The sequence below is a fragment of the Chelonia mydas genome, chromosome 7 (assembly GCF_015237465.2).
Source record: "Chelonia mydas isolate rCheMyd1 chromosome 7, rCheMyd1.pri.v2, whole genome shotgun sequence".
In the NCBI taxonomy this organism is placed as follows: domain Eukaryota; kingdom Metazoa; phylum Chordata; order Testudines; family Cheloniidae; genus Chelonia; species Chelonia mydas.
Genome location: NC_057853.1, coordinates 74,068,470 through 74,080,022, shown reverse-complemented (window position 1 = coordinate 74,080,022; position 11,553 = coordinate 74,068,470).

Sequence of the window (11,553 nt, the reverse complement as noted above, 5' to 3'; positions counted from 1 at the left end):
CTCTAACTGGCCTTCTCCCAAATGGAAAATTGTGCTTCAGTTTCCCCTTACTGGCTTCCCTGTCCACATGAGGAGAGTGTGTGTGATCACTCAATGCTTTGGTCTCCCATAAATAGGTGTGTGTATGTGTAAAACAGCTACATCCTGCTATATAGCTAGGGTTACAAGAAGGCAGGATGGAGATCAGGAACAAGCTAGGGGGAAGTAGGTGGGGAGATCATTAAGGACCCACAAAACCTAGATTCAGTTCTGCTTTTACCATTATTTATGTAATCTACAATTACAAAGTATGGCTCTCATTGCTGGACCACATAGAGGTTTATATGAGTCCGCTCATCAGAGTTTCCCATGGACCTGCAGCCCAGGGTTGACATTTCCTTCAGCCTTATTAACTCTCTCTCCGAACTGGAACTCCAGACGCTCTGGGAATACCTCCATGAGAATTTACAGAAAGGGTTTATTAATCCTTCTACCTCTCTGGCATGGGCTCTGAGCTTTCTTGTGGCAAATAGAGATGGCTCCCTTCACTCCTGTGTTGATTACTGAGTTCTGAATAGATTGACAGTTTGAAATCGCTACCCTTTTCCATTTATTAATGAACTTTTTGAAAGACTTTGCTTAGCTGCTTTTCTTCTAAACTGGATCTTTATGGAGTTTACAATCTGGTTCATACCAGAGAAGGTGGTGAGTGGAAAATGGTGTTCCCTTCGATACAGGCATTTTCAGTATTTAATTATACCATTTGGGCTATGTAATGCCCCAGTTATATTTCAGCATTTATGAATGACATTTTCCAGGACATGCTGGACTGATTTGTTATTTATTTAGATTATATTCTTATCTTCTTTGAAAACCAGAAGCTATATGAGCAACATGTTCACCTTATCCTTGACAGACTCTGCCAGAATCACCTTTATGCCAAACCAGAGAAATGTGAATTCAGTAAGAACGCTGTTGAGTTCTTTAGGTATATTATTGCCTAATAATGGACCCACAGAAAGTGTCTGCCATCACTGAGTGGAGCACCCAAAAGATGTAACGGGGTTGAGTGGTTTCTCGGATTTGCCTATTTTTATCAGTGCTTCTGTTGTAGAAGCCGGGCAAGGTACTAACAAACTTCAATAGGACTTCATTTTTTAAAGTGGAAACCTCTTTTCCAAGCTGCTGTTGCACCCTCAGTAGCTCTCCCTCAGCCTCTTCAACTCCTCCCCCTCCTTCCTGTTTCCTGTCCTTTCAGACTCCCAACAGCCAGTGCTCCCAATTTTAATAATTACAAGCAACGTGTAAACACCACAGCTTTATTAAAGAATTCTCCCAGCTGGTAGCACTGATAACTGTGCTCCTTCAAAAATGGGTTTGCCTTATCTGGTTGGTGGAGATACAAACTGGCTTTGGTCAGCTAAAGAAAGCTTTCCCTTCAGATGTGCATCCAGATGCTACCATACCTTTTACATTGGTAGCAGATGCCATACATTTTGCAATCAGGGCCATACTTTCACAGAATTCAGGCCCCTGTAACCAAGTCCATCCACACCTCCTTCCAAAACTGCCCATTGTATGCAAATTACAGTTTCCACCCTTCTCTCCATTTGGCTGCACCTGCAGGCTCGCAAGTTCCTGCTGTGACAGACCTCATTACCCCCCTTCACCAAGCTCACCAGAAACTTATGGAGCATCTGGAAGCTGCCAAGAAAACATATTAATGCCATGCTGACTAAGACTGTCAAGCTTCACTGACACTAAGATCTGGCTGTCTGCTAAACGTCTCAAATCCTCCCTTCAATCTGCTAAATTAGATCACCAATACTTGGGTCCATTAGAGATTGCTGAGCAAGTCAACCCAGTAGCATTCCAAATCCAGCTGTCTGAATCCCTGAAAGTCAATATAGTTTTTCATGTGTCCCTCCTGAATCCCTACATGAAACATCCCTTTTGGGATCACTCCGGCTCCACTGCCCCCTTCTGTGGAAAAATACAAAGTCTGAGGAATCCTGATTTTAAGTGAATACAAGGTCATCTTTACTACCTGATGGACTGGGAGGGTTACAGCCTGGAAGAACAGTCTTCGGAACAAGAAGGGAACATCCATACTCCAGAGCTCATATACGCTTTTCACCAGAACCCAGAAAAAACGGGCCCTAAGGTGCCCTTGGGGAGGGGGGAGGCAGTGGTACTGTCAGGAAGCCAGGTGCAGCAAGGTCAGTCTCCTAGCCACACACTGGGCACAGCTGATCCTGGAAGGGGCTGCCTGATTGACTGCAATCACTGATTGGTGGGGGGGGCGGAGCTAAGATACTGTTTGGACCCAGCAGTGACCAGGGTTTGTTGGCTGCACAATACTTTCCATATCACAGCTATGCTTCATCTTGCACCTGCTCTTGCTCCCATCCAACCCATGCCGGCTTGCTCCTGAGCAGTCTGCTCTTGTGTCCATTTCAGTTCTTTCCCTTCCCCATCCTTGACATCCCTGACTCTGCTTCCCAGCCATGTCTCTGACTTTCCACTGGCTATGGATTCAGCTTCTGATCCTTGGCTCTGACCCCCAGATCTGCTTCTTGATCATGCCTCCAGCTCACCACTGGCTATGGCATTTGTCTTCTGATCCCTGGCTCTGATCCTTTGATCTGCTCTCAGCTGTAAGTTCCTTGTTTGGTTTGCAGGTTATTTCTGAATACAGAGGAAGATTTCAGTTCTTTTGGTATGGGTAATATCTTCTAATAGGCCGAAATCAGGTCTTCTTCATATCTGGGGTAAGAGGGGATTTGAATTTGACAAACCTATATACAGTAAATCCTCATTTAAAGTCATCCCGGTTAACATTGTTTCATTGTTATGTTGCTGATCAATTAGAGAACATGCTCGTTTAAAGTTGCGGAATGCTCCCTTATAACTTTGTTTGGCAGCCGCCTGCTTTGTCCACTGCTTGCAGGAAGAGCAGCCCGTTGGAGCTAGCTGGTGAGGGCTTGGAACCAGGGTGGACCGGCAGCCCCCCATCAATCAGCTCCCCCCTCCCCTAAGTTCCCTGTGCAGCAGCCGCCTAGCAGGCTATCAATTGCCCAGCAGTTCAGCTATCCCTCCCTACACTGCCATGTGCTGCTCCTGCCCTCTGCCTTGGAGCTGCTCCCACGAGCCTCCTGCTTGCTGTGCAGGGGGAGGAGGAGGGAAGAGGGGTGCTAATGTCAGGGTGTCTCCTTTCCCCCTGCTCCTGCCCCCCGCTTACCCTATAGAGCCGGGGGAGACACGACAGGGCTCAGGACAAAGGGAGCTTGCTGGCAGCAGCTGCTGTCTCAACTTGCTGATCTACTTAAAAAGGCAATGTACTTAGAGTGGAGTCAGCATACTTAAAGGGGCAATGCACATCTCTCTCTCTCTCTCTCTCACACACACACACACACACACACACACACACACACACACACGATGTGTCTCTCTGTCTCTCTCTGCCATGCTGTCTCCCTTCCCTCCATTCGTGCTGCCTTGTAGAGTGTGAGGCTACATTAACAACAATGTGTTAACCCTTGAGGGCTCAGCCGAGTGCTAGTTCATCATTTAGCAGTAAGGCATTCCCTGGGAAATATTTCACCCTCTTCCACTCTCTGACTTCCACCTCAACCAAACTTCACAATCATCATTGCTTCACAATCATACAATTATATGTATAATTAGTCTTTTGTCTGGTGAAAAAAATTTCCCTGGAACCTAATCCCCCCCCTATTTACATTAATTCTTATGGGGAACTTGGGTTCGCTTAACATTGTTTCGCTTAAAGTCACATTTTTCAGGAACATAACTACAACGTTAGGTAAGGAGTTACTGTATTGTTAATTGGTTTCTGCTCTAAATCCAACAAACACAAGCATATAAAATGGTGATTATCTATATCAAAATATAATATATAATGCATGAAATGCCAAAGGATCTGGATCTGATCATTGAAAATGTACCTCGGCTACCATATGTAAAGTGTCAGGAATTTGTTTGCATAGGTCACTTTATTGCCAAATCCCCACAGATTAATGAGATGTCCAACAAAGTCTTTCAGGCAGTAAAAAATCTGTTAAAGAAAGCTAAATGTGACAATAAAGAATCTGTTGGATTTTAGTGTAGCCACCCCTTCATAGTTTGGGGGCTTCAAAGAAGCAGCCCCCACAGAGACTGGAAGTGAAACTGATATTACCTGCCTCACCTGTGCTTGAGGGATAAACGCCAGCCCCTGGGAACAGGGTCAGAGCCTGATTGGCATGCCTGGGTAACCAGTAGCAGGCCCTGGAGATCCTGCACATGGCTGGACCTTGTGAGCTGAGCCTGGCAGGGACTGTGTAATCATGGAGAGAGCTGACCATAGGGAGTCAGTCTAGAGGAGCTAGAGGAGAAGCTCTCTCAGAGTGGCTCTGTGCAATAGAAGGGGAGATGGACGTTTTGACTCTCCCTGTCAGAAGGCCTGAGACCAACCCAGAATCTCTAGTTTCACAACAAAGAGGCTGAACCTCAAGATGTTGTGGCACCCATGAGGACTAAAAGCCACCTTACCTGATAGGCATCCCCTGCATCAGGTGCCAGGAACAGAAAGGGCTTCAGGCTGCTTGGGACTCAATGCAGTTGAAAGGCGAGGAGCTGTTGAACTCCGAGCAAGTGCTACCAGACATTCACATCAAGATCCAGTCACATCATGAGATAAAGTTGTAGGGAGATCTTAGGTTAGTGTAAGGTTTTTTTCCTCATTCTATTGATTTAGTTTGTGGACTTTTAGTTGTTGTGGGATTTATTTAACTTTCTTAATGCCTTTGTCTGTTCCCTTCCCTTTCTTTTAATTTACCTCATATCCTTTCCAGCAACAAAATGCTGTTTATCTTTATGTTGGTGCTTGATTTACTGTACCAGTGAAGTGTAATATCCAAGAGGTCATAGGTTTTGTTACTGATTTATGCACCTGGCCATTAGGTGGATGCACTGAGCACTAAGAACCGAGGCCCATTGGACCTAAGGAGAGGAGGGACACATAATGGAAGATTAATCTACTGATTAAATAATATTTTTAAATGTACTGTAACAAATGGGTGGTTCACTGTGTAATTTATAAATTCACGTTAATTGGTAGACGGGCCACAATGAAGCTACATAGTTTATAGTAACCAGTTTTAAAAAAACTCAACCCTATGTTGTCTATAAAGGACTAACAAACTTTTAAACACAAATATATCAACAGTGTAATTGTTACAAAAACTGAGGCCCTGATCTTGCAGAAACAACTATGTGCCCATGCGGAGCCAAAATGAAACTATAGGAGTTCTCTAGGGGTGCAGAGATCTGCCCATGCAGGGACCAACTGACTTTAGTAGGCCTCTATATGAGTCTGAGGGTCTGTCTGTTATGGTTCTCTTTGGAGGAATGTGGTATGATACAGAAGCACAAAGTAATCATTGTAAATCTATCGTAACAACTATTTCTGGTAAGCTAAAGCAACCCATCAGTTAAACTGCTATCAGTTAAATTTGATAGGTCACATTATTTAAAAACAAAACAACAACAAAAAACCATTGCCCAACGTGTGGGAATTAGGCTATAGATTAAGTCAAGCAGATTGTCTGCAATGAGTTTCAGAAGTCACCATAAAAGACACCAAGCTTGTGAAAACCTCTTCTTAGTTTATTTTCTTATAATGTCACTTCTCATAAGCCAATGGTTTAAGTAAAATATCAGCCCACTCATCTAGTGAAGGAAGATATACAATTGTATATCTCAGCATAATAAGTTTTATTGTAATTAGTCCAGTCGCTACTGGAATCAGTGGACATGACACCGAACCTGGTAATGCAATTTAACGTTTAGTAATCCTGTTTCATGTTAAGGAACTGGGACCAGGAAAAAGTTCAATCTGTTATCATCATTACTCCATGTCATACTTTTATTACAATTAGCAGCATAGTTTGTGTGTCAGTGTAAAAGCATTATTTTTTTAAACCTTATTCCAGGCAGCATTGGTCTCACTTAATAAATGAAAAATACAGGAATGCATTCCCCTTTCCCACCAACTCCCCCTTGGCACATATATATCGTGCTCAAACTCAGCAGCTGTCACTAGATTATTAACTGATATTCACGCTGAAATATTCCTCCTCCCATTCTCTACTGTGTACACACAGTCAAGTCTACCAGAATATCACACTGTTCTTGAAAGAGGAGCATAGTGACTTTGTGTAAAAATGAAGGGAATTAAAATAATCTGTGGTTCAAAATAGCTTTAAATCAAATATACAGTCTAAAGTAATATTTAGGGATGGAAGAAAGCCAAACAATCCATCTAGGTTCATCTACCCGTCTATCATGAGTTTGTATCTTTTACTGTTTTCCATCTAAGTGCTTATCCAATACTACTTGCAATACATTCATGATTGTGGCTTTTATTGCTGCCTTTGAGTAAATTCCGCATATCAATTACCCACTCTGTAAAGAGATTTCTCCATAACGTCTCCCGCTACCAATTAAATAGTTTTTGTGGTGTCCTCTTTCGCTGTATCTCTCAGTAAACTGTGCACTGAGAAGTCATGCCTTCTGTTAACCTTCCTGTCTCCAGTTGAATGCAGTATAAACATCTATATAGAATAGAACATAGTGAGAATGAAGAGCAGTTGCTTAATTCATATCATTGTGTGTGACTTTTAGTCTGCTAGCTATTTCTAATTGATTTTCCAATGTGTGTTTGGAAGCCATATTTTCAGCCTATAAGATGAACAGCCGTTATACTGTTTTTGTCATTGAGCCCCACACTTCACTTCAGTATCTAACAATCATATGATAGATACTCAATATTATTTATTGCGTGCATGTCTAAAATAGTGTAATCTTTTAAAACTTGCTGCCACCTACAGTCAGTTATTATTCATTCAGAGAAAACACCTTCAACAATACAAATACAATAGACGTCTGCATAGATCAGTAACTGAATCTTTGAGCAGTTGTATTCTAGAAAAGTGCCAAATGACTCAGTAATGATTTCTTAACCCTATGAATCAAAAGTAGGCACCAAGTTGTAAGAACCAACATTTCCTTGTTTATCGCTGAGACAGTGCAACTTTTCTCTCTTCATAGCAAAGCAGGTATTTAACCCTTTTATTGCAACTGGACCATATGTACTTTGACAGCAGTTTTTCAGCAAGACATCTATTCATTGCATATGAAGGGCTAGAGCTGCTTTTTACTCTGCAGCCTAACCTGAGCTAGAGCTGCCTGCCTCACCTGGGGGAGCAGCCCACAGGGAGCTTTATAAGAGACTCCTGCCACAGCCCAGCAGGACCATGCAAGAGTCAGGCACAAGAGTTGCTTCTCCTAAAGTGGTCTGACCCAGCCACTCCTACATCTAGGGCCATGTTATTTCCTGGACATCTCAGCTGTCACTTAAAAAAAACCCTTGGTTTCAGAGGAAAGCTTGTAAATGCAAACCATATTCCTCCTTCTATTCTCTTCTGTGTACACACAGTCAAGTCTACCAGAATATCACACTGTTCTTGAAAGAGGAGCATAGTGACTTTTATAAAAACATTGTGTAAAAATGAAGGGAATTAAAATAATCTGTGGTTCAAAATAGCTTTAAATCAAATACACAGTCTAAAGTAATATTCTTTTTTAGAATCTCATAATTTCTAAGCCAACCTCATGATTATTTGAGACCTGACTCATGATTTTTGAATATATGGGTTTGGCAATACCATAGTTATCTATCCCACAGGGCGTGGCAAGGCTTAATTAATGTTCTTAAATTACTTTGAGATCTTCAAGGGAAAACAAAATAAAACAACAAACAACAAGAACCAAGCAAGCAAGCAAACAAAAATGTATGCAAGTGCAAATGTTATTATTTAAAAATTCATTTTAAATTGACTGGATATACAATCTTGTATATGGTCTGTAGTCCAGGGGTTCTCAAACTTCATTGCACTGCAACCCCCCACTTCTGACAACAAAATTACTACATGACCCAGGGAGGGTCATATAGAAGCCTGAGCCTGCCCAAGCCCCGCTGCCCCGAGCGGGAGGCCAAAGCCAAAGGGCTTCAGCCCTGGGTGGGGGCCCTGTAACCTGAGACCTGCCGCCCAGGGCTGAAGCCCTCAGGCTCTGGCTTCAGCCCTGGGCAGTGGGGCTTGAGCTTGGGCTTCAGCCCCAGGCGATGGGGCTCCAGCTCCCGGCCCCAGCAAGTCTAACTCCAGCCCTGGCGACCCCATTAAAATGAGGTTGTGACCCACTTTGGGGTCCCGACCCACAGTTTGAGAACTGCTGGTCTATACTCTTCTCTAGGTACATGTAATAACCATAGAAATCATAGAATCATAAAACTGGAAGGGACCTGGACCATCTAGTCCAGTCCCCTGCACTCAAGGCAGGACTAAGTATGTGATTCAACCATGTGCTAGGCTGCTTGTATTTTTCAGTCTCTAGGTTCACTGAAACTCATTATTTGTACATCAAAAAAAGAATATGACATGGTTAGAGTAATATTCATGAAAACAAAATGTTGAGTTGATTCCTTTCTGCAAATTGATTCAACTGTGACTCTGGACTTGGCATGTACATGACTCAAAATTTCCCCATCTATACTGTTATGTACAAAGGACTTGGAATAAGTGCAATTGAATTTACCACACAATTATGAAAATAGGAAAAATCTTTCTGCCAGATTCTATGATGTGGTGCAGTCCCTTTGTACTCGGGGCTGGCCTTAGAGGCAGGCAATAAGAGTGGCCACTCAGGGTACCAAATAACTGCATTCAGGGGTGCTAAATCCTTGTTTCTTCTTCAAGTAGTGTCCCTAAGGGTGCGTCTGGGATCTGAGATCTTTGGTAGCTGTGCCCATTGAGCCACACATGTGCTCCTCCTCGTCTTCTGCTGTGAGCAGCATTTATATAGAGCTGTGCAGTCCAACCGCCATCAGTTCCCTCTGAAATACTCTTGTCTGAGATGGAATCCTTAGCAGAGCCCTGCATATGTATTTACTGCCCTTAGTAATACTAGTGCTTTCATTACTATTTCTTAGTAGCTGTTTCTTTTAATTTTTTTCTTCCCTTTACCCCTCTTAAAAAAATTATTTGGCTCTTTCCTCTCCATTATTTTTAGATTAGTGTAGGTTTCCATTTCTATGCCCTTCCCTACCGGGAAGCTCTCCCTACCTAGGGCTGTGCCTAGATCACTGGGTTTAAGAGATGTCTCTTCTGTGATGAAGCCAACCCAGTGTATGACGGTGATTCATGGTTCATACACTCTTTGAGTCAGGGGCACATATCACAAAAGTGCACCTACTGTCTCAAAATGAAGGCTCTGTCCAGAAAGGACTGTGAATTGAGGCTAAAACTTTTACTAATGGAGAACTCTCTGTGACCCTGCGGTGATCACCATCGGTATGGTCATCAGCCAACCCCCACTCACTGAGCACCACAAAAAGAAAATCTTCACTCTCCTGCCAAGACATGAAGAGACGGGCTGCCAGCTCACCCACCAAGAAGTCACCTTGGAAAAGGGCATCCCCCTCAACATCCTCAGGGGTGAGACCTGGCTTCTTGTGACTGTCCGAAAACCTCCGGTACTGACATTGTTGAGAGGTCCAAGGACCTTAAGAGGGCAAGACCGCAAATAGGCACGCGGTCACTCAGGACCACGACATACAGATCAAAAATCTCCTAATCAGCACCGACCCCTTCATTGACTTAGTGTACATTGGCACCAACTAAATCCTCAGCACTGATTAAGTCCTGCGTGCAGATGAAGCCCGCAGCCCTGACGCAGCTCTCAGTGCCATCTACTGGTCGTTTTTTGGAAGGCACTCTAACATCGGCACTGTTGCTAACGACTAGGTCTGCACCGATACACACACAACCATTGGTACCGATGATGCTCCTGCTGATATTGCAAGAGTTCCACTATCCGAGAGACCTGATTGTCTCTGACACTCCAGAATCGCTGATCCTCCGTATTGAGCTCCCAAAGGTCCATATCTCTACCCCACAGACACATTGTGTCACATACTGCTCTCCTTCACCATAGAGGACTACTCCACCTTTCTCCGGCGAGGAGGAAGAAGAAGCGTATTCCATCATGCCTTACGCCCCACAATGATCTCAAAGGGCTCCACACAGAAAATCATACCACCTCCCTTGATACTCAGGGACCAAAAGTGACCCAGGTCCTTGGTACAGACACCTCTGGATGTAGCCTTCTCCAGTAATCCATCAGTTTGGTGACCGCTTGACCCCATTCTACCCATCATAGTGACAAATCACCTCCGACAAGTGGGTCTCTGAAATTGTCAGCAAGGGATATTCTATTCCGTTCCTCTCTCTTCCATGCCCCCTTCCCTCCCCACCCCGTCCCTTTTCAGGGATCCTTCTCTACAAGAAGAAATAAACTACTTTTTGTGACAGGAAGTCATAGAACTGGTCCATTTCAACACAGAGGGAAAGATTTTTATTCCCACTATTTTCTGATCCACAAGAAATCTGGTGGGTGGAGACCTATCTTAGACTTGAGGAACTCAACAAGTTCATCAAACTACAGCACTTTAAGATGGTCACACTATCAACAATAATCCCAGCACTGGAACAGGGGGACTGGTTCTTGGCCCTTGACCTCCAAGACGCGTACTTCCATATCGCCATACACCCTTCCCACAGGCGATTCCTCAGATTTGTCCTGGGGTCTGACCGCTATCAATACAAGTTAGTACCCACTGGCATCGCGACAGCACCCACAGGAACACATATCTCAAAGAATCTCATTTACTGCACCATAACCTTCTCTTTTTGTTTTGTTGCTGTTTGGTTTGCGCTACAGTTTTGACTGACTTTTTTTTTTCTCGTGTCTTTTGGGTGTGTGCTGAAAATGTTTTCCACCCTGGGTGGCAAAACACCTAGAACCGGCCCTATTTGCATTGCATTATTAATGCAAACTAGCCCTAAAACTGGCACAACCATACTATAAGAGTGATTCTCTTGTGAGGTATTGCCAAGGGACTCTTACCGCTGCTGCTGCTGGGCCTTGTTAGGGGAGGTGGGATGTGGCCTGGATGTACCATTGTGATTCTGAGCTGCATTTTCAGCTCCTTGAAGTTGTTTGGAGCCAGCATAAATTAAAATCACTGCCCCAGCAGAGAACTGCAGCATACAAAAATCACTGCCCCAGCAGAGAACTGCAGCATACAAAAACACCCCTGACCTGGCTCTGGGAAAATCAGACAGTTCTTAGGATCTGACTCTATGCATTGTAAGGGCTTTATTACTGTATTAGTAGTATAAGTTTGAACTGATAGGAGGATACACTTTTAGTCTATATTTTGCCTTACAGTTTGCATAAGCATCTCATCTAACCTTCTTTTCAGTACCTACTAAGGCTGTTGATTAATCGCAGTTAACTCACACGATTAACTCAAAAAAATTAATCATGATAAATTGCACTGTTAAACAATAGCATACCAGTTGAACTTTATTAAATATTTTTGGATGTTTTTCTACATTATTCAAATATATTAATTTCAATTACAACACAGAATACAAAGTGTACAGTGCTCAC